This window comes from Mus pahari, chromosome 8 (assembly GCF_900095145.1).
Source record: "Mus pahari chromosome 8, PAHARI_EIJ_v1.1, whole genome shotgun sequence".
NCBI lineage: Eukaryota > Metazoa > Chordata > Mammalia > Rodentia > Muridae > Mus > Mus pahari.
The window spans coordinates 58501301-58524281 of NC_034597.1; the positions used below are offsets into that span (position 1 = coordinate 58501301).

Sequence of the window (22981 nt, forward strand, 5' to 3'; positions counted from 1 at the left end):
CTGGTGACAGGAGACCCAGAGTCATAGGAGAAGTACAGACCCTCCAAGATTTCTTCTTGTGCATTTGGGTAGGAGGATGGAGCATTGTCAGCAAAAAGGCTTATGGGTAAGGGCTCTGGGTAAGGAGATGGGGTATAAGGGTTGGAGGCTCTGAGACATTATAGAAGCCACTCCACGTCTCTGAGGGACAGGATGAGGAGAACACTTTTTGTACCAACTTCACAGTTTCGCTGCAGTGGATAATTTGAATCAATCCATGTATTTCTCCTTTTTTAAAAAGCTACTCCTTCAAATCTTATCTCACAGGTGCAAGGCAAAGAATAAAACACAAACAGAACCTAAAAACCAAGCCAGTTTAGGCACCCTGGGGTCCCTATTCCAGTTCTTTCATCCTCCATAAAGGTGTCTGACACATCTGAGGTCCAGGCAAGTCTACTTTAGGTTAGTGATGCTGTGGGACACCGGACCGAAGAGCATTATTCACTGTAGTGTTCTTTACAAGAAGGGATTTTTATTACAGGGTATATGCTTCTGGTTGTTTTGCCTTTTGAGATAGTGTTGTGCTATGCAGATCAAGCTGGCCCCTTACTTACAGTGATCCCCCTGCCTCTGCCTCAGCAAGGGCTGGGGTTGCAGGTGTAAGCCACCATGCCTGGCTAATAAGACTTTTCATCTCTTCTCCTTAGTAGTTAAAGTCCTTCTTCTTCTCCTTCTATTCTCTCAAGTTCTTAGCTCAAGTCGGCCAGCCTTCAGAGGACCTCTGCTCCAACCTTAAGGTCCTCCACTCCTTTCCCACCACCCGGATCCCTAACGTTCCTTACAAGCTTTGCTTTCGTCACCATAAACCTTCCTTGAAACATGGCCACACCACACACATGCCCAGCCCCATTCTTACTTTCCTCTTACTATTCATGATACTTCTAATTGAGCCTACGCTCCTACCATCAGTGGAAAAGGACCTTGGGAAGGTCATGTGACCTGTTCATTACATTTCTGTCAGTCTCACTTTTCTGAGACACCTAGGACGGTCACCCTACCTAACAGGGCCAGATTCCATTGGCCATTTCTATACAATGCCTCTGCTTACTTGGTCCTGCTGCTGAAACTTTGCTCACACCCTCCCTGGTCTTGCTCCTTCCCCTCTCCACATCCCATTGAGCCCACCTGTTCCTGGCTCTAGTCACAACATTACCCGTCTCTCATATCATCTCATCTCCATCCTCTGCTCCTGCTCTGGCCTCAGATCCCAGTTCTCTCTACATTGTATTATTCCCTTAGCAACTTGACAGGTATTCCTTCATTCAGCTGCAATATCTAGTTTTAAGGCTTGTAAGAAGAAAATTAACTTTTCGATGTGTGACGGTTTGTATATGCTCGGGTCAGGGAGTGGCACTATTGGGAGTGTGGCCTTGTTGGAGTAAGTATGTCACTGTGGGTGTGGACTTTGAGAGACCCTCATCCTAGCTGCCTGGAAGTCAGTCTTCCACTAGCAGCCTTCAGGTGAAGATGTAGAACTCTCAGTTCCTGCACCATGCCTGCCTGGACGCTGCCATGCTCCCACCTTGATGATCATGGACTGAACCTCTGAACCTGTAAGCCAGCCCCAATTAAATGTTGTCCTTTATAAGAGTTGCCTTGGTCATGGTGTCTGCTCACAGAAGTAAAACCCTAACTAAGACATGATTGTCAAGCAGTACAGCTGGTTATATACTAAATATTGTTCCTTTTTCTTTGCCTGCTTACTGCACTGTCTCGTTCACTTCTGTAGACTTGACTGGCCACCACTCACCTCTAAGATCCTTCAGAATTTCTCCATGGTTTAAAACTCTAGACCTCATACCCCCGCCAGACTCTCATGCCATTTCTTCATCCCCTATGATAAAGAATGGTTTGCTGTTCCCAAGTGTCCCACCCACCAGCAGTCAGGTGTTTGATCTTCTCTGCTGGGAATGTGTTTCTTCTTTTCATTGCCTAGAACATGAACCAGCCAACAAATGACCTTTTCTGCCTCATATCAAGTAAGCATTAATTCCTTTGAGAAAGATTTCCCAACCCAACATTCCTAGCCCAGATTCTCTGGTCCATCAATTTTCACTTGTGGGTTGAAATCCCTTTTGGGGGTCGCATATCAGATATCCTGCCTATCAGATATTTATGTTGTGATTCATAACAGCAGCAAAATTACAGTTATGAAGTAGGAATGAAAATAATTTTATAGTTGGGGCTCACCACAACATGAGAAACTGAATTAAAGGATTGCAGTGTTAGGAAGATTGAGAACCACTGCTCTAGGCAGACCCTTCTCCACACTGGCTCCACCTTGGTCTTGTCAGTTAGGGGTGTAACTTAGGTAGCATGACTAGATCAATCAGATCCATTACAAAGATATATCATATCCCAGGACTCACAAGGGGCTTCTTCCAGAAGGTGAGCACTCCAGAGCCTAATTCTTTCCAGATTCCTCCCTCTTCGCCCCCCCCCCACTAATCCATCTCTAGCTTGCATTCCACTCTGCCCCATTCCAGCAGAAATGATGTCATTTATAAGAGAATGACAAGCACCCATTGATAGTGAATGAAATGGTGTTCAACCATAATGTGTAATCTGCTGATTAAACATGGTCACAAAATTTGCTGTTTTTTGTTTGTTTGTTTGTTTGTTTCAATATAGAGTCTCAATTTATAGCACTGGCTGGTCTGGATCTATATAGACTAAGCTAGTCTCAAACTCACAGAGCTCTTCTGCCTGCGTCTGCTTCTACTTCTAAAACGGTTGAAGTCATAGTACATAATTAAAAATATTCAAAAGAGTGATTTGAGACTTAATAAAAGCAAAAACAAACAAACAGACAACAAAACCCACCATGGCAGAATCATCCCGGAACAGCTAGGTCAATAAGACTGAATCCTGTGCTGAAACCATGAAGCATGAGCCTTGCGTCTTTGAAAATGCCACAATGAAATGCATTAAACTGCATGCTGACATAAAAACACTAATTTGTGAGGCTGAAAAAAAAAAAGGCTCAGCAACTAAGAAGACAGTTGCTCTTCTAAAGGACCTTGGGTTGAGTCCCAGCACTCATATGGCAACCAACTCATCACCAGCTGTAACTCCAGTCTCACAGGATCTGGCGCCCTCTTCTGGGCTTCTCTGGTACCAGGCGTGCATGTGGTATACAAATACACTTGACAGCAAAATATTCAAAATCATAAAATAAGAAAACATTTCTAACTGAAAATAAATTTTAAAAGATATTAATAAAAACTTAAAAGTATAAAATAGCATGCGGCAATGATCTAACCCCTTTACACAAATTCCACAATCACCATCTCTATGCTTCCTGGTTCTATTTTGTAGACATTTACAGATGCTTTCTGACAAAAATAGGACCACGGAAAGCAAAGACCTGTTCACACTTACATCAACAATGCTCTCACTGCTGATAGAGAAAATCAGCTCAGAAATAGGTAATGCCAAACGGGATACAAAGCCAATTGAATAAACAAGAGCCCGATTTCTCCTATCCCTTCCCTTCTTAGGCACACACGCGCGCACACACACACACACACACACACGCACACACACACACACACACACACACACACACACCATCTCTCCTTAATAATTCAGAGGTTTCTTTGCATTCTTTTTCTGAGCTCAGGCCACAAACTATTTTTTTTTTCTTGCTGCAATATTTCCAGGTTACACTTTTATCACCATTTCAAAGGAGCATCACTTGGGTAATTTTTAGTTGACAGTTTATTCCACTATTTATATGGGTTAGAGATCACTAGCTTACTAAAATATATTCCTAGTCGTCCTGTGAGGGGTGGGTTTTCTATTGCTAGTTTGAATCATTTCAAAAAACGATAAAAAGACAAACGTGTCCTTTTATGAAGTCCCTACTCTGTAAGACACATAAGTCTCATGTTCTCATTGGTAGAACTACCCTGCCATGGGACTCTGAGGAGCAAGGTTGGGGCAGCTGGTGGGAACGCATCTCATTGGCTGACATTTCTAACGTGTGATATAAAGGGCTCTCATTGGCTAGAGGTTGGTGGCAGCCTTCCCCAAATGCAGTCCAGACCCTAAAGATTCAACGAACCCCTTTTGGTGCCGGAAGATTCTGCATTTGAACAAGATTCGGTTGCCCCTTTCTAATGTGTCATTAATAATAAATGCATTGCACTGACGTTTCTCCAGCAGGGGGCGCGACAAAGAGCAGAGGTGGGGCCCGGTGAAGCTTCTGTGGAGGTGGTAGACCCTTCTCTAACTCCTGACCACGCCCTTCCCTCTACCACCGAAGCGTCCCAAACAATTCTGAAAAAGAATCAAACCAGTCAACCAACCAACCAACCAAAACCCCAAAACTCCCTAACGTGGCACTGTCTGAAACCAACAGAACTTTTTTTTTTCTTGCCTTAAAACTCCCTGTACCCCAAAGGGTAATACTTTGTCTCTATTCATATCCACCTAGAAAGGTATAGGTATTATGTATATCTACTATCTCAACGTACAATCGCCACGTGATTTTTTTTCCCCATTATGAAATCTCTGTGGATTTTTTTTTCCTTGATATTCTGGAGAGATGAGCTGCGAGGATGCGGTCGTAGCAGCTGTTGGGGAAATATTGCCTCCTCTTTGTTCTGAATGCTGTTTAAACATTGGCAGGGGGCCTCATTAAAGATGAATCGTTGAATTAGCAAGTAGCGTTGTAGCTTGAGGAGGCAGCATGTGCTCCTGTGGTGAAAACAGATTTGCACAAAGGAGGGAGGGTTAAGGGAGGCGGGGGTGGGAGGTGGACAGAGGATGAAAAGACAGAGACAGCAATGTCAAGTGCTTTGCAATGGCTCCCTAGCCTGCCTAAGGCAACAGAGAGGCACCGGCGCGCAGAAAGGATCCCCAGAAGAGTCCTGGCTTTTGGGGGCGTGAATGTGAAAAGGAACCCCTTCATAAGAGGGCAACTGGGTTATTCATAACTTTTTCCTTCCCTTGGATTGTGGTGAATGAGTGCCCTGTGGCCTTTGATGATGGAAACCTTGGGTACCAACAGCCCTTGGGCTGTCAGCATTATTTAGCCAGGGACTAACTCTGTCCCTATTCCATGCCTCCTGTCATAGAGGTGGCAAAGAGGCAGGAGCAGTTTGCTTGTTTTGAATGTCCTTTTCCTATGTTTAAGTCATTTCTCATGTTCATGAAGGTTTCCATCTGATGTGGAGTTTAGCGATAACGCAGACAAGCCTCAGGGACTCCTGTGGAACCGACTGGTCCCGTTCAGGAGGTGGGCATCCCCATGTCTCCCGAGTCTGCCTCACTACTCAAGGAGGCTGTCTTGTGAGTGTGTGCTTGTCTGCGACCCTATTCTTTCTCCCGAGTTCTGATGCATTGAATTTGGGAAGTGAAGAGAAAGAAAACAGAGAGCAGAGAGACGAGAGAATATAAGGTAATATAAAGTGATATAAACTCTACTAGATATCAGACACTATGCTAAGTGCAATGGCCCATATCATTAACTGTCTACAGTAGTAGCCCAGGAGGTTTATCCCCATTTTACATGTAAAGAGATCAAGTCTCAGAGAGAAGAACATGCCTTCAGTGGCATGACTGATAAATGGCCCAGCTAGAATTCAAACCACATCTAACTGACTGCAGACTTGAGTCCTGGGTCTGCTACTCTTCATGTACGTTTGCATGCACGGTCGGAAAAAGGATTTGTATGTAAGAGTCAACAGTCTAAAGTGGGATCCTAAAAGGCTTTGTCTCCAATTAACTCTCCCCCTTGGATCGGAAGACATTCCTGGCTCAATTCCCTTCAGAAAATCATCTCCTCTCTCCTTTAATTCTTGCCCAGCTCCTGAGATCACCACCTTTGGAGGCAAAAAGGACCAAGGAGTCACCGTCCTAACAAACAGGACTTCAGACTCTTCGCCTTGTGAGCTGTTCTGTTGGCAAAGGTCACGTTCCCTGCCTGAGGGTTCAATGCAGATCTGCTAGCTTGCTCCCTTACCAAGCAGCCCCCCACCCTTCCTTCTAGGAACCTGTAGACTTTGTTTATATACAACAAAAACTGATTTACAAACAGCTCAGTGGGTAATTTACACCAACCACTGGAGCCGAGAGAATGGTGGACAGAGTTTCCTCTCCCCAGACACCAACCACATCATCACACTCCTCTCTTGCATGGGTTTGAGGACAGACATCATGGGGACATCAAGGATCTCATTATGCCAATAAAACCCAACTATGAGATGGCTCACATTATTGGGTTTTATCCAGGTTTTTGAGTCATCAGAACAGAGCTGGCATCACTGGATTGTTGGATAGCAGAGACACATGAACCGAAACACATTCTGATTTACAAGCATACACAAGGCTGGTTTCTGCGCATGTGCATGAACATGGCTGTGTGTTCGTGTGTATATGACTTAAATCATATTAATTATCGGCAGCAGCAACCCTGGGGAGTTTTATTCCCATTTTACATGTAAGGAAACTAAGTCTCAGAGAGAATAACTTGCCTTCAGTGGCATGGGTGATAAACGGCCCAGCTGGAATTCAAATCACACCTAACTGACTGCAGACTGGAGTCCTTGATCTGCTACTCTTAATGTACGTTAGCATACAGTGTAAGAAAAGGGATTTGTGTGTGAGAGTCAAGAGGCTAAAGTGGGATCCTGAAAGGCTTTGTCTCCAATTAACTCTCCCCAGGGGATCTAAAGAGCTCCTGGGTCCTTTCAGCACTGTGCTGTGTATTTGTTGTGATGTCAGGTGTGTCATCTGAGTGATACAACGACCGCAATGTACCCTCTTGATCAAAGCAGGCAGGTTTCAGTCATCTTAGTCTGCCTTTCTGAGCTGTATGATCTTGGCCAACCTCACTGGCCTCCCTCTCATTTTTGACACTTTCAAAGTGGGAAGATCGATGGTTAATTTTTGATCAGGTCAAGAAATGACTGAGGTACTTGTGAAACGTGTGCATGAGGGTGATTCTAGAGACATCTAACTGATGAGTTTGATGGAAGGATCTGTTCTGGATGTGGGAGACACCATCTAACCAGCTGAGGTACTTGACTGTGTAAAAGAGGAAAGAAGAAAGCCAACTCCCCTTTCTCTGCGTCTTGACCTGTCCAGATGTGAGCAAGCTGCTTCAGGCTTCCATGACTTCCCTGCTGTGATAAGCACAAACAAACCTTTCCTGCTTGAAATTGCTTTTGGGCAGGTATCAGGCCACAGCAACAAAGATACGGGCAGATACAATGCAGGAGGAGACTGTTATAAAATACCCAAGAGAAGCCACTTAGGCTAGAAGGACTGGTTCTGGCTCACAGTAAGAAAGCTACAGTCACAAGGGTGAGAGGAACATGGAGACGGGGTACTTCATGGCGGCGGAGGTGTGCAACATCTTTCTACTTATTACACGATGCCAGTTAGGGAGCAGAGGACTGGGCTAGACCTGGAGCAGGCTCTAGCCTCTGTGACCCACCCTACCATGAACCACTTCTTCCAGCTATGACCACTTCCCAATGGCAGCACAGCCTCCCAAAACCACTATCCATGGACCAAGTATTCACACACATGAGTCTCTGCAGGACTTTCACACTCAAAGCATCAAGCATGAATCCATTTAAAGCTGGCACCCAGTAAACAACCAACTGAAGTGTTCTTCCTAAAACCTCAAGGAAACAAAACAGAAACAGAAACAAACAGTAGCAAAACAAACAAACAACAACAACAACAAAACAAAAACAACAACAAATCAAGCTCAGGCTGTCATTGCAAGTGGACAAAAGACACAGTTGAAAAAGTTTACGTTGGCAAGTCAAAACGGAGAACACACAAACAAGAAGCGCTATCTATATGCATACACAGACACACGTGTTCATGTATGTGCAGGTATACATGTGAACCTGAGGACAACCCTGGATGTCATTATTTAATGGATGTACATCTTTTTCTTCTTTCTTTCTCATTTTCTTTTCTTCTTTGTTCCTTCCTTCCTTCTTCCCTCCCTCCCTTCCTTCCTTTCTCCTTCTTTCCTTTCTTTCTTTGAAGACAAGTTCTCTCACTGGCCTGGAGCTCTGAGTGGGCTAGCCTGACCGGCTAGCAAAGCCCAGGGGTCCAACTCTCTCCACCCCCATCCTCCTGCCCCTGGCTCTGGGATGATCCTCGAACACAGATCCTTATGCTTGCTCAGAAAACACTTAATTCACTGAGCTCTCTCTCCACCCCCCAGGAAATATTTTTAAAAGTACAATACTATGGAGTCATTGCCGCGGTCTCTCTGGTTAGTAGGAGGTGGCAAGCATAGGCTGTCCCCTGATTTCTTTACCTGGAAGTACTTGGACTCACTGTGCCCAGTTCTCTGACGACTGGATTTGCTGTGTTTCAACTCATGCTTGCTCTTCTCCTCATCTGTATCAAGTACAACAAAATCACGGTTTGTCCACTCAGAGAAAGGAGACAAAAGCAGCCAATCACCTAGAACCTACAGGGTCACCTTTCTTTTTCTTTATAAAGATCTAATAGCACATAATTTTATAGCCACCAATGCATGGGACCACTGCCCTAGTCAGAGGACACAGAAGGGCCAGCTGGAGCATCCTGGGGCCAGCATCTAGTGCAGCTGCATGATGGCTGTTTGGATGGAGGCCTTGTTTTTCATAAACTGACACTGCATGACACCTCTAAACAGACAGGCTCTCTGCTAAGGAGGTTTTATTTCCTACCATGCCGCATCCCGGCCATTCCTGTACTTTCTCAGGTTGGGTCATAAAAAAAAAAAAAAAGTACTAGAAACTATTGATTTCTGTTGTGCTAAAGCCCCTGACATTGCGGTGCGATGAAGATATTGCTGTGGACCCTGCGAGCCTCTTCATGCTCCTCTTCTACTTATGAGGGTCTCTACGGACGGTATTAAGGATATTGTAGTTCCCACTCTCTGACTGTGGGATATCAGCAGGGTCTCTCCTGTGTAAAGAATAATTATCAGCACTGCTGTTACCTCTAGTAAGTGTGTAATTACATGCTCAGTTCTGTGGGCTCTAGGCTGTGCAATTTTAAATTATACAATAATGTCAAATTCTCTCCTGCTCTCTCGCGCTTTCTCCCTCTCCACTTTTTCTTTCTCTCTTTCTTTCTTTTTTTTAAATTGGAATGGGAGGTGGGTTTTCAGTTTTGTTTTGCTTTTTTTTTTTTTTTAACAGAAGGGAGAGTGTGGGAGCCTTTTCAGATAGACTAGAAGATGTGACAGTGGGTGAGAAGGGAAGGTCACACGCTGCCTCTTCATGCCTGGATACTAACTTAGTGGAGGCTTTCAAACCAAGATGGATTTGGCAGATAGGAAAAGAGGAGAAACTGAGGCAGAGGGGGTAGTGTAATAAAAACTGCTGGTGGAGTAGCGGGTTCAGGAAGGAAGGAAGGAAGGAAGGAAGGAAGGAAGGAAGGAAGGAAGGAAGGAAGGAAGGAAGGAAGGAAAGAGTTGAGATGGAGGTGTGGCCTGGATGTGTTAGTGTTATCAGCAGGGAATGAACAAGTATTGGCTGGGGCTGACTTATCATCCATCCCTAGCCAGAAGTTAAAACATGGCAGCCCGCAGCCGTGTGAGGTACGCAGGTCAGTCAGTCACACTTCTCAAGTGAGGAAATTGAATGTGGTGAACCACCAGTCTACAAACAGCATGCTTCAGGTGTGGGGCTAGGGAGCCGTCAACCCACCTGTCATACTGTGGATGCCCCTCCCCAGGGTGGGTGTGCTCCCCAGAACCATCCAGAGAGTGCTCTTGGTCCAATTCCTAACGTACAGATGTTTGTTTCACATTATTCTTAGCCTTCCAGGGATTGAGTCTTCAAGAAATCTTTAAACAAGTGTACTGAACCCTGTTCCTTGCCATATCCTGGGTCCTTCATTCTTTCCTTCACCCTGGATCCCCCATCCCCATCCACAACTCCTGCCTCACAGCAGTACCAGGCAGTAACTGGCCGCACCACCCCATCACTAGAATCTTATATGAAAGACCTTAGTGAATTCCCATCCTCCCCTGTCTGCAGTGGGTGTGGCTTCTGCACCATCCACTCTGTCTCAACTCACTCCATTCTGGAGTTTCATAGATAGCAACTCCTATTGTGTCCACTCATTTCTCAGACCAGCGAAACAAGACCGAAGGTCACAAAGCTGTTTGGTGACAGGTTCACTGGAATCCAGTCTTCATGTGGGCAGTCCACCAGGCTATTTGGAGACCACTGGGATATGAAAGTAACAATAATTTCAAGCAACCTCTAAAGAGGTTGACCGCTATCAAAGTATAGCTTAAAAAATGATAGCTTCTAACATTCTCTGGACACCATCAACTATTCATCTGATCCTCCCAGTCACTACTAGAGGTAGGGATTTTATTTCTGACCCCCCCTACACACACACACACAGAGAGAGAGAGAGAGAGAGAGAGAGAGAGAGAGAGAGAGAGAGGACCCTAGGTAAAGCCATGATTTGAACTCAGAGCATCCTGACTACTGTGTCTCCATGTTGAACTTCTCTGCTTGGGGCTTCCCACAAGAGACATCCATAAGAGTGTTGCTGATGCTTTCGGCCGAGTTCATGGCATTCAGCAATCACCCGTCTCCTCTCTGTCCTGCTCTCTTCCACCACACAATGGAATTGAACATTTCTCTCAGGCACAGTGTCAGATTAATCTTCAGTTGAGGCCATGTTAAGCCCGTGGCTGCCAAATCCTCCTACATGACAAGGGCTCATTCAGCAGCACTGCTAAGGTTAGGCTTCCCTCTCAGAAGGCACGGCCTGCCATCCGCCCTCACAGGCCTCCTCCTCACAGTCCATCTATAAACCTTCACCCGAGACAAGAGAATGGCCTCAAGAGACCAGCAGCAGAAACGACCCCGGCTACAGACTGAGTTTGGGAATTCACTCATCACGTTTTGTGGTTCTTTGGGTCCCCATGGCTTCTGTGGAATGTGCTGGAGGTGGGCAACCAGAGCAGGGCGAGTATCAGCTGAGGGCTGCAAATAACCCCCTGAGCTGGAATAGATGTTTTCATTTCAGGGTATTTTTTTACGTGTATTATTCCAGCCCATTCCCCTTCAGCCCCGAGGAGAGAAGTCTTCCGTTTCTCCTCCTCTCTACCCCTGCCCCACCACAATCTTTTGCAGAGAAGAGAAACCAAACTATTTAACAACTTGATCTAAATCCAAAACGGAATGAAACCCCAAGGCCCCAAACCCTAGTAAGTGTGGGATATGAGCAACACTCACCACAGCCCGACAGGGGCAATCTGCAGCTTCTTGGGTCCTGCCACCCCCGCTGTGCACCCTGAAGGAAAATGATTGATGTGCGGGGAAACGGATGGTACCCCCATGGTGAAGATGGTGTAACCATCCCCAAGCCCCAAGACAAATGCTTTCCCATGATCCCACTGCCCTAACACAGCCTTTAGTCAAGGTCTTGCTTCGAGGAGCTCCTGTGATTTTCGGTGTCAGAGAACTTGCCTCCTCTAACTTGCCACTTCTCTAAGTCCAACTCGCCGAGACCAGGTCTCCTCCCTCTTCACAGCCAGAGTCACTCAACGATCACCTCATATCTAAAAATGGGAATACCGAGCTAATCTGTGTTTATTCAGAATTCTACAGGAGACATGGAAGTAACAGCAAAGTGGCGGGACGATGTGTTCTGTCCTCAAGAAAGCTGGGGAATGCATGACCACCATAGGAGAGCCTTAGTAGACCCAGATATAAGATAGTCTTATCTCCAGCCATGTCCTCCAGGAAGGTGACAACCCTTTGCAGCAGACCTGAGACTCTAGCCAGGAATTCAGGTCCCAAGAAAAATAACAGAAACTGATAGGCTCAAGCAGGCCTGAAGCCAGCCGACCTTCTTCATGGAGGCATATGTGCTAGTAAGTATAATGATGTGCAATACAGCCTACACAGGAGTTCATACCACAGGGGCTCTCTCAAAGCACTCCCTGGTTCTTGTTCCAGCCCTGGGGTCTTTAGAGGTCAATGGCTGCTCTACTTTTTGTTCTCTGGTGGAAAGACAGAAGTCCAGAGATGTTCAGTCACTTGGCAAGGTCACACAGCTAATTAGCCGCTGAGAGCTGAGATGAAAACGCAAGTCTCTGGACTCCTAATCCACTTCTCTTTCCACAATGTACTTCTAATTTTTCCTTTGAATGAAGTTTAAATTAGAAAAGGAAGTGATCTCCGACCAGTCCCATGATGACCAGTGGATTTTCTCCTCAACACTGTCGGGTGTCTCTGCTCTGAGACCCGTGCACTCCTTACTCTGTGATCCCTGGGTTTCATTTTATCAAACGGTACAGAAGACTCGGCCCAATTAGTAATAGGATTGCCATTTGATACCATTTCAGGCTGCCTCTCTATCCATGGCATCGAAGGAAGTTTTGTTTTCTCCTAACTCTGGACAATGAAACAGAGATGCCATCTAGTCACACATGCTCACCTCATACATTCAAGTCGTAGCTGTCGTGTGACCTTTCCGGGAATAGGCCAACAAACAACTCACCCCCACACAGGTCAAAGAAACAGTTTCATTTAAGACTAATTTAGCGTGCCACTGGGTTTACTGGGCTTACTTACAGGGCCTGAGCAAACCAAAGGTGGATGCATCCCCTAAAAAGTCCCCCTAATCATGGTATCAGCTTACAAGAGCTGCACCCCAGGAGCTCACCGTATTACATGCAAGCCGCTCAGCTGTCAGGGAGTATATCTCCTCTCTCTAGCAACTGTCACTGCTTATACAATTTAAGGAGGGGGTGGGGCCTTGTGTATCCTGACGGTTCAGAAACTTCCTGAGGTTCCTGTGTTTCGTTTTCTTCCTGATCCTTAACATAACGTTTCAGAGCTAGTAGTTACAAACAAGGTGAGGGAGGGGGTGGCAAAAACAGGCTCAACTTATCCACTATCATGGGATCCATTTTGAACCAGGCTTTGCCACCTTGACCTGTGGAGAGTATCTGTGTGACTCACTGGTAAGTGAGTCTGCCACAAAGTCTCAGTTTCCCTCACTACTGACTGGTGATATGAGTCTCTGCCCTGCTAGTTCATAGTTTTAGGCCTGAGGACTGTGTTGTAAGAAATAGATTCTTGACCACAGTTCTCTTTCCCTTTGGAACATCTCATCTCATTCTCTGTGCATGAGCTCAGAGAAGCCTTAGGAGCAGCATCCTTGCTGCCTGCAGACCAACAGAGGGCCATCTATTCCCAAAGCACTTGAAGACATTCAGAGGTGGATCTCAGCCTTGGCTCTATTGCTATCCTTCCAGAAAATACCAGACCTCCTGTGGGAAAGGGAAGAAAAGAAATAAAGGGGAAAGAGGTTTAAGTTGGGAGATGGATAGAAGTGTAGAGCACAGGACATTGGAAAAAGAGATAATACTAAGAATGTTTGGGAAAAAAGGAAAGCTACTTTATAAAGCCAGAGTCCCCCCCCCCACCTCACCACCAAGAACAACAACAGTGCTAGGGGTGGAAAACTACACTCAAACTGTTGTCAGGGGTGTTCTGGAGGGTCTCCAACAATATAGGTAGCTACTGACATTGCTCTTGGATGCCCACCAGAACTTAACCGGAAGATTGTTCATAACACTACCTACTTTAGGCACAGAACATGAAGAAATAAAGTTGGCACGGATCAGGAAGCTTTCTAAATACAGTCTAGCTTTCATAGTACCAGAAGGTGATATCTTCAATAGTTTTGTTCAGTTGTAAATTGTGTGAACTACAGTGATGACCAATGTGGCACAGATGTTATGGGGAGCAACCAACCAATTTCTGACTAAGGTTAAAACCTGTTCTGCAGGAGGAAACTTATATCTAACACTATAAGTCAGTTCAAGAACCCATGGCCAGGGAGCTCACAGGTCTAAAAGGTGAACCTACTATTATTATTTTGCTGTATGGACATAGTATTGAACTGCCATCTAAATTCATTGCTCTCAGCTCTCATCAGAGAAGTGTCTTAATGCTGTGGATGGCAGTTAATGCAAAAACTCACAATTGATTCAATTGTGATCATACAGAGAGTACGTGTCAGTAAACACTTTAGCGACAAATGGGACATGACCTTCCACCCCTTCTTCCCAAGACAAGAATTAGGGAGAAGAAAGACTGTAAGGGACCAGAGGCTGGAGAGAAATGGACTCTGTCTTCTGGATATAACAGAATGGCTTACACTCACAAATTCCCAAAAGCTGCCGTTGCCTGAACAAAAGCCACAGATCAAGCTAGTCAATGTTCCAGCACTGAGTGGGGAGGAGCTCTCAAGTCCCCCCCTCTAGTGGAGGAGACACTGACTCTTGATGGCTTCTGAAGGAGAATCAGTTTTCTTTAAGGTTATGGCCCCTGGTAGCTCAATCACAGCCAATGGATAGCCACACAACAGTGAACATTTGGGCTTCACAAATTGCAGTCAATGACTTAGTCAGAAAGGATCATCAAGTTTGATAAATATGATCAAAGTAACATTGTATGCATGTGTAAAATACTCAAAAATTATTAAAATATTATACTAAAATGGAAAAACCTTTTTAGGTGTGAACTTCAGCAAAAACTGAAGATACTTTTGGCAGAAAAGCAGAAAATACCTGTGAGTTTGGTAACTGCTGTGTTAATTTCTATCAGGATATTTTATACTATCTTAACCAAACCCATGAGACACAGAAGAACATGCTAAAAGACAATTCAGGTTCTTTTCTTTAAAAATGTTTAAGTGTGTGTGTGTGTGTGTGTGTGTGTGTGTGTGTGTGTGTGTGTCTGTCTGTCTGTCTGTTTTCTGTGAGAGTGTATGTACCTACAAGTGCAAGTGCCCATGGAGACCAGAAGAAATCTCATCCCCTAACTAGAGTAAAAAGCAGTTATGAGCCATTTAACATAGGTTCTGGCAACTGAACTCAGGTTTTCTTGAAGAACTCTGTGTTGTACCACCAAAGTCCAACTTGGTGAACTAATGAGTTTTATTAGGATTACTTATAAGAATATGGGTGAAGGATTACTTATAGGAACAGAAATGGCTCAAAGATAACTGCAAAATTAAAACTCACCCCAGTGTGAGTGACAGTTCATGGAAGCTGGAAACCTGAAGCAAAATCAACAACCTTGGCAGCTGCAAAGATTGGAGCGTGTCCTTTCTTAGAAGCTCAGATGAGCTAAGACTCTGCTAGGTAGCTCAGCTAGTCTGAGAGTGACTCTTAGTGAAGTTTATTACACACATACTCTTGAGAAAAGAGGAGCCTACTGAATCTGTTCTGTTTCAGGGTCTTCCTGGAGTTATCTTGTGTTTACTTCCTGTATTAACGGAGCTTCCCTGCAGGATGAAGTATTTCAACTCCCCCTGCAACATCCTGTTCTTTTACCTCCTTGAATACATCTTGTCCTAAAATATCCTGTTGTTTCAATTCCTTTTACATCAGTGGCTCTTAACCTTCTTAAGGATGTGACTCTTTAATACAGTTCCTCATGTTGTGGTGACCCTGCCCCCAACTATAAAATATTTTTTGTTGCTACTTCATAACTATAATTTTGCTACTGTTATGAATTGAAAATAACTGATATGCAAACCCTTTGAAAGGGTTGTTCAATACCCGCAAAAGGGTCACAAACCATGGGTTGAGAACTGCTGCTTTACAGCCTATGTCTTAATAAATTTCCCTCCAAGATGGAAGATTTTAGCCTCAGAGGAAACTGCTACAAAGCACTGCTTCCGACAGATGTCCAATGTGGCAGCTGCTTACAGCAGGAACTCATGAGGTTTACTTAAGGATATTAAGTCACTAAAATACTTGGGGGCTTGGCCCCATATTCTTCACATCTTGGGGCAGTGTTCTGGATTAGGTTTGAGCTCTTGAAATCTGGTTAGAGTCAGATTTTAAGGATTTGTTTCACATCTCCATTCCATCCGGCCAGCACTTAATAGCAGAGCATGTTCTGTGGAAAGGAACACGGGTCTGCGGCATTTTAGTGGAAAACATCTTTGTGGTCTAAAGCGATTTTTTTTTTCACATACTTTTAAATTTACTCAGTAAATATTTGTTCGTCTACTACTGTGTTCCAGGAATTATTTGAAGTGATGGACAGACCTCTGTACAGCACCTAAAAAAAAAAATGTCTGAGAAAGGCAAACAAGTGCACGTAGACTGAAGGATACTCGTCTGACCTTCAGGATGACCGTGAAGAAAAGATATCCTATATATCATTTTTGTAGTTAGTTGGCTTTCCAAGGCTAAAATACAGTTTGCCAGAAGTAGCCTCCAGAACAATATCGCATGGGAGATGAGAGAAGCCACGGGGACACATGGGAAGAAAGTCACTAAAGAAAGAGATGTACCCTTGTGGCCATCTTCCCTTCAACAGGAATCCTCACGGGGGAAGCGGGTCACTGGGGGAAGTGGGTGACTGGGAGTGGGCCTTGAGGCTTTAAAGTTCGATCACACTTCCTGTTTGTGCTGGACTTGTGAGTGTGAGTGCAGTATGACCAGCTGGCCTTCTGCTCTGGCCATCATGCCTTCCCTTCCTGCTACCATGTCTTCCCTAGCATGACAGACAGACCATCCCTCTGGAACTATAAGCCAAAGAAGTCCCTTTTCTCTTAAGGTGTCTCAATATTTTAGCGTGGAAAAGAGAAACTAAGACTGTCACTTCCCTTTTCATGGTCTGGGGCAATAATTTCTACCCACCTTGCCTCACACGCTGTACCACTAGTGAGGTTTTTCTCCTTTTGCCTTTTATTATTATTATTATTATTATTATTATTATTATTATTATTATTAGCCTTCATTGTCTTTCCTATTAGATCTGCTTGCTGATAGCTATGAAGAGATGTACCCTACTTTGGACCCCACTATTCTAAATTTCTTTAGGGATTTCTACCCACAGACTCTGTTTCATCTTGTCGTACACAGGATGGGCATCATCAGTTCTGTACTCGAGTCCCAGGGCTATGGAATGCCCAGCATGTCCTAGACCACCAGGGCACTCAGTGTCATGGGCCCACCAAGTCTCCTCCAGCTGTCTTGCAGCCACTTAAATTCTCACTGTGCCTTCTGAGGAGAGCTTTCAAAGACAGGCTGAGCTATGTCTGTTCAGCATCCTCCTGGGTAGTTGGTGCTCTACACTAGGGTTCTCTACCCACCTCTCCTCTCCTCTCTACCACTCTGCAGTGGCGCTAAAGTTTGCAATAGAGTTCCATCCTCTGTCCAATGCTTTCTCTTTTGCCTTAGTGACACATCTTCTCAATAAACACTACTTGTGTGTGTGTATCTCTGCGGATGTAGGTATGGGGGGGGGGGCGCGGTGGTCAATGGCAGGTGTCTTCCCCAACTGCTCTTAATCCAATTTTTTATTTTTATTTATTTGTCATTTTTTTTGAGACAGGATCTGTGTGGCACTAACTGACCTGGAACTCTCTTTGAATACCAAACTGGTCTCAAATTCACATAGATCCACCTGAACCTGCCTCCTGAGTTCTGGGAATAAAGGTTTGTGCCATGATGCCCAGCAAAGGCTACTGGGAGATGGGCAGTGGTGGCGTATACCTTTAATCTCAGCACGTGGGAGGCAGAGGCAGGCGGATTTCTGAGTTCGAGGCCAGCCTGGGCTACAGAGTGAGTTCCAGGACAGCCAGGGCTACACAGAGAAACCCTGTCTCAAAAAAACCAACCAACCAACCAAAACAAAACAAAACAAAATAAAACAAGCTACTGGGATCTCCACCCTTCTTTGCGAGCCTGGGTCTCCCACTGAGCCTGGATCTCACCCATTGGTTGGACTGGCTGGATAACAGACCCCAGAGGCTAGTCTCTGGTTCTCCAGCACTAGGGTTCCAGATGTCTGCCGCCATGCCTGGCTTTTACATGGGTCCTAAGGATCTCAACTTGGGTTTTTATGCTTGCATGGCAGGCACTTTCCCCACGGAGCCGTCTCCCTAACCTTGTAAATTAAACCTTGCTGTAAGTATTTATGTAGAGACAAAAACATGTCAGTGGTTTCTACAGTCACTGGGTCTCGGCACTTATCCCAGCTGACTGTTGATAATCCCACTATATGCATCCGGGAACCTGAACGCAGGTGGCTAGGAGCAGAACTTCATTCCCATCCAGATGCCATCTCTAAATGTCATCTCCTAGCCCCATGACACTATACATAGGCAGTGAGTCACCTGCCCGGGTTGATGCTTTGCTGCAAGGTTCCAGCATGCTGAGCCCATTGGGACATAGACACCATCCCCATGCTCCCTCTTTCTAAGCTAATTCTCAGCAGAGTGAACGACTGTCTGTTGCTCATGAGAGACTGTCAAGCTGCCACAATGACTTCCCAGGAGAAATCCCAGGGAGTCCCACTGACTTGTGTATCGAAAGTGGGGTAAGAGAATGTTTCCAGAAACACTCCCAGGGAACAAATTTGTAATTGGGAAAGAAAGAAACAACCAAAATGTTCTTTCTAAACTCACATGCCTGTCATTAAATGTCTCCGGGGGGAACAAGGGCAGAGAAACCAGGACAGATTTGGGGAAAGGTTAGTCTAATTCTTTTTATTTCCTCATTACAGAAGTTGACTCGTTCTAAGTCAGTGGAGAGATACTACTGTTAATTGCCAGTACAGACTTGCTCATCATGGTATGCCTTCCGCGTGTCGTCTCCAAAAACAAAGTCATAGTGAAGAAGAGATTGCACACCAAGAGAAGGCAAAAGTTCCCCAACCTGGACCAGACTCATAGGATGGTCTACTGTGGGGCGAAGAAGTGGTAATTGAGAATACTGATTAGGACTTACAAATAATTGTCCCTATGGATCAGAGAGAATGTTTAGTGTTCCCATCTTTCTCACTTAACTATATTTCAAAAAGCAGAATGAAGGAAGCAGAGATCAATGGTGAGATGGAGGGCCACAGCTTGGCCCAGGACCAGAGTTGTAAGTGTGAACTCATCAGATCCACAGAGCAAGGGACACACCTGAGAATGCTCTTGTTTTAGAACCTCTTCTTGGGACCAGAGAGGTTGCCCAATAGATAAAAGTTCTTGCTTCAGAAGCAAAGATTTGGGGATGATCCGCAGCATCACACACACACACACACACACACACACACACACACACACAAATGCTGGGCACTGTTAGTAGATGTTTGTAAACCCAGTGCTGGGGAGATAGAGATAGAAGAATCCCTGGGGCTCACTGGCTGGCCTCGCCTAGCCAAACTGGTAAGACCCAAGGTGGACAGCTCCTGAGGAATGACATTTGAAGTTGACCTCTGGCCACCACATACACATAGGATCATATTCACTCAAACATGGTTATTCATACACACACAGTCTCTATTATCTATCTATCTATCTATCTATCTATCTATCTATCTATCTATCTATCTACCTACCTACTACCTACCTACCTATCATCTATCTGTCTGTCTGTCTATTTATCTATCTATCTATCTACCTACCTACCTACCTACCTACCTACCTACCTACCTACCTACCTACTTACCTACCTGTACTGGCTGGGTTTGTGTGTCAACTTGCCACAAGCTAGAGTTATCACAGAGAAGGGAATTTCAGGTGAGGAAAATGCCTCCATGAGATCCAGCTGTAAGGCATTTTCTCAATTAGTGATCATGGGGGGAGGGTCCATTGTGGGTAGTGCCATCCCTGGGCTGGTGGTCCTGGGTTCTATAAGAGAGCAAGCTGAGAAAGCCAGGGGAAGCAAGTCAGTAACATCCCTCTATGGCCTCTGCATCAGCTCTTGCTTCGTGACCTGCTTGAGTTCCAGTCTTGACTTCCTTTGGTGATGAACAGCAACGTGGACATGTAAGCTGAATAAACCCTTTCCTCCCCAACTTGCTTCTTGGTCATGATGTTTGTGTAGGAATAGAAACCCTGACACTACCTATCATCTACTATCTACCTTTTGTCATTTATCATCTATCTGTCTGTCTATCTATCTATCTACCTACCTACCTACCTACCTACCTACCTACCTATCTAAGCATAAGGACTTACAGTTGTAATCTCCACTCAAGAGATAGTAGGAGAAAGAATGTCACCAGTTCAAAGCCGGGGCTACAGTGTTAGACTCTGTCTCAAACATTTTCCTCCTAAACAAAAACAAACAAACAAACAAACCCACTTAGTTTCCTAACACCAACAGCAGTCTTCCTGAAGTTCTCAAGCTTGGTTAGAATTTATAATTTGGGTATTAACTTCTTTTTTTCTTAATACATAAAAATTACAAGACGAAATATCCATCAATCTCCTGCCTCTAGAAGCATTGCAGGGGTGGCTGCTGTGTCACTGTGCATCAGTAGGTGAGCAGAGAGGAGAGAGGCTATGACTACGTTCAGTGTTCTGACCTGGGAACATCTGAATGATGGGTAGCCTAACATTCCCTGAACAAATCCAGCCTGAAACGACCACCAGTCTGGGGCCAGGTGACCGGAAGGACCTCCAGGTTAAAGTGGAGGGGGGAGGGGGCAAGCTGGAGCCTAGAAGAGTCCTGCCTGGGACTGTGGGCCTAGGTTGGGGTGAGCCTAAGATAGACAGGGCAGGCGGGGTGGGGAGTGAGCTGGAGACGAACATCAGACCTGATGGCCTGGACAGGGAGTTAGCCTGAGATGACCACCAGTTTGGCACTGCACACATCTGAGGGGGTGAGGAACCATGTTCGAGATGACCTCTGCCTGGTGCCATAATGCATGGGCAGGGCCTAGCACTCCTGAGACCACTCCTGAACTGACCCCAGATACTCAGAGACCCCAGTTGCCACTAAGAGGAACAAGGAAGTGGTGGAGAAAGAGAAAGATGTGGGCACAATGAAGAGAGGCAGAACTCTAGACTCAAGGGTGGTGAGGAGCAGCCTGATGTGGGGAGCCAGTGGAACAATGGCGGGGTCCTGGCCTTGCAGTAGCAGGGGTCTGTTACCATCAAAGACAGGCAGATGTCTCTGGTCCAGGCTGCCTCCTAGGGATGTCTGAGGGTTGTACAGAACTGGCCTCACCTCTTACCTGGGTATCGTGGGAGAGCTATCTTTGGGGCCATGAGAGCAGGAGAGCTGACCCCACCCCTTGCCAGCTGTAGTACTCAGGAGAGTAGCCTGCACATTATAGGAGTTGTGGGTGAGCGTGTGCACAGGAGAGTAGCCTGCACATTATAGGAGTTGTGGGTGAGCCTGCACACGTGTACACACACACACACACACACACACACACACACACACACACACCAGGATACAAGTACAGGAGAGCTGACCCTATAGGGTCATGAGATCAGGAGCACTAGTCCAGCCTCTGACCTGCTCCAGCCCTCAGAGGAGCAGGCCCTGCATCTCACCCGGGCAGCAGAGTAGAGCTGACCCCGATGACAAGGGTGTGGGTGAGCGGGCAACAAGGGTGTGAGTATGGAAGAGCTGGTCTCCACAACTTGTCTGCCATGCAGTGATATGGGCGAGGGAAAGATGCCCTTGCGGCAACCCCTTGCCACAGAAGAGCTGGCCCTGAGGTCATCAGAGCAGGAGAGCTTGCCCTACCCCTCACTGGCCGTAACACTCAGGAGAGCAGGCCTGCACCATGCCTGGGCAGCAGGGTAGAGCTGGCCCTGGTTGCAGGGGTTGCTGGTGAGCCAGCCGAAGAGCAGGAGAGCAGGAAAACCCACAGGCTGGCCAGCTCAGATACCTCTCAGGTCCAGATCCAGGGCAGGGCACTGTTCCACCCCAACATCTACCTCATCACTGAACTGCTGGAGTGTATGAAGGAACTGGTCCTACAGATTCAAAACTACAGGATCTCCATGATACAGGCCAACCTCAGAACATCAGAGGGGATTCCCAGGGAGGATCCAGTGTTAATATTGTAGCAGAAGCCAGAGTCCTTGACCCAGACCAGCAAGTCAATGAACATTTGCAAGCAAAAAAGTATGGACAACAGGGTATGCTGTGGGACACACTGGGATACACTACAGTATTTGCAACAAGATTTTTTCCTCTGTTGGGGGGGGGGCAGGTCGTAAGAGTGGAAGGGGTGTACAGGGGAAGGGGAGATAAGTGGGATTGGTGTGCACGATATGAGATTCACAAATAGAAAAACAATAATAAAAAGCTGTTTAAAAAATGAAATTTCCATCCGTTGAATAAGAACCAGGAGGGCATGTAGTTTTGATGCATGACCTGTGCGGGTTCAGCGGATCACTTCCGGCAAGTCACTGACCGCCACTGACCGCAGGCATTTCACATACAAGATGGAGACGGTTTCTTGTCCTGCTCTATGTAAGTTGTGGGAGGATCGCTCGGCTGTTCAATGCAGAATAAGAGCTGCTGGTGTTAGGCTCCTAACCGCATGCTAAATACAAAGCCGACTTCATCTCAGTTAACCCACGCAAAGGGGATTCTTGCCAGATGGAGTTGTCGTTTAGTCTTATAGGGAAATGAAGCTCAAATAGGTAACCTAAGCAAAGGTGCCCTGCATCATTATTAACGCTGTCAATGATAACGCGGCCAAACGAATTAGAAGTAAGTACTGAGCCAAACAGCTTGGACATGAAACAGGGTTCAGGAAAGCTTAGTAGCCAAGTTGGACTAACGGTGGGTGACTCCTTTCAGAATCTTTGGCAAAGCGGAAACCTCCTTTCTAACCCAAAGCACGTTAGCATTCAAAGGAAGGCCTCATCATTTGGCTACCCAGCCAGTCCAGAGCTTGAGGGTCCCAGGAGTGGTCAGGCCACTGTCCCAGGCTACCTTCCTCCACACTCAGCTGCTCCCTTGGCGGCTTCCACCCCCACTCCGTTGTTAGGTATGCATTTCAGATTTTGAATGGATCTCCTTGTCTGGTGTTAATTGACAGTGAAAACCCGGTTTTCAAAGCCAAGGTCCGAGGCTGAAGGTAAGTGATCAGAAGACTGCCCTTGTAATAAATCACAGCGGCACAGGTCACAGTTTGGAGTGTGAATGCAGTGTTCAATAAAGAAACACACCCCA

At 45.8% G+C, this 22981-nt stretch overlaps 1 non-coding gene across 1 annotated transcript; it reads left to right on the forward strand.

The window, feature by feature from the left end:
- The first annotated feature begins 20268 nt into the window (after nucleotides 1–20268).
- LOC115064591 lies at nucleotides 20269–20400 on the forward strand. The gene has a single exon (XR_003844429.1). It is a non-coding gene; the product is annotated as a small nucleolar RNA SNORA17 (small nucleolar RNA).
- The last annotated feature ends 2581 nt before the right edge of the window (nucleotides 20401–22981 follow it).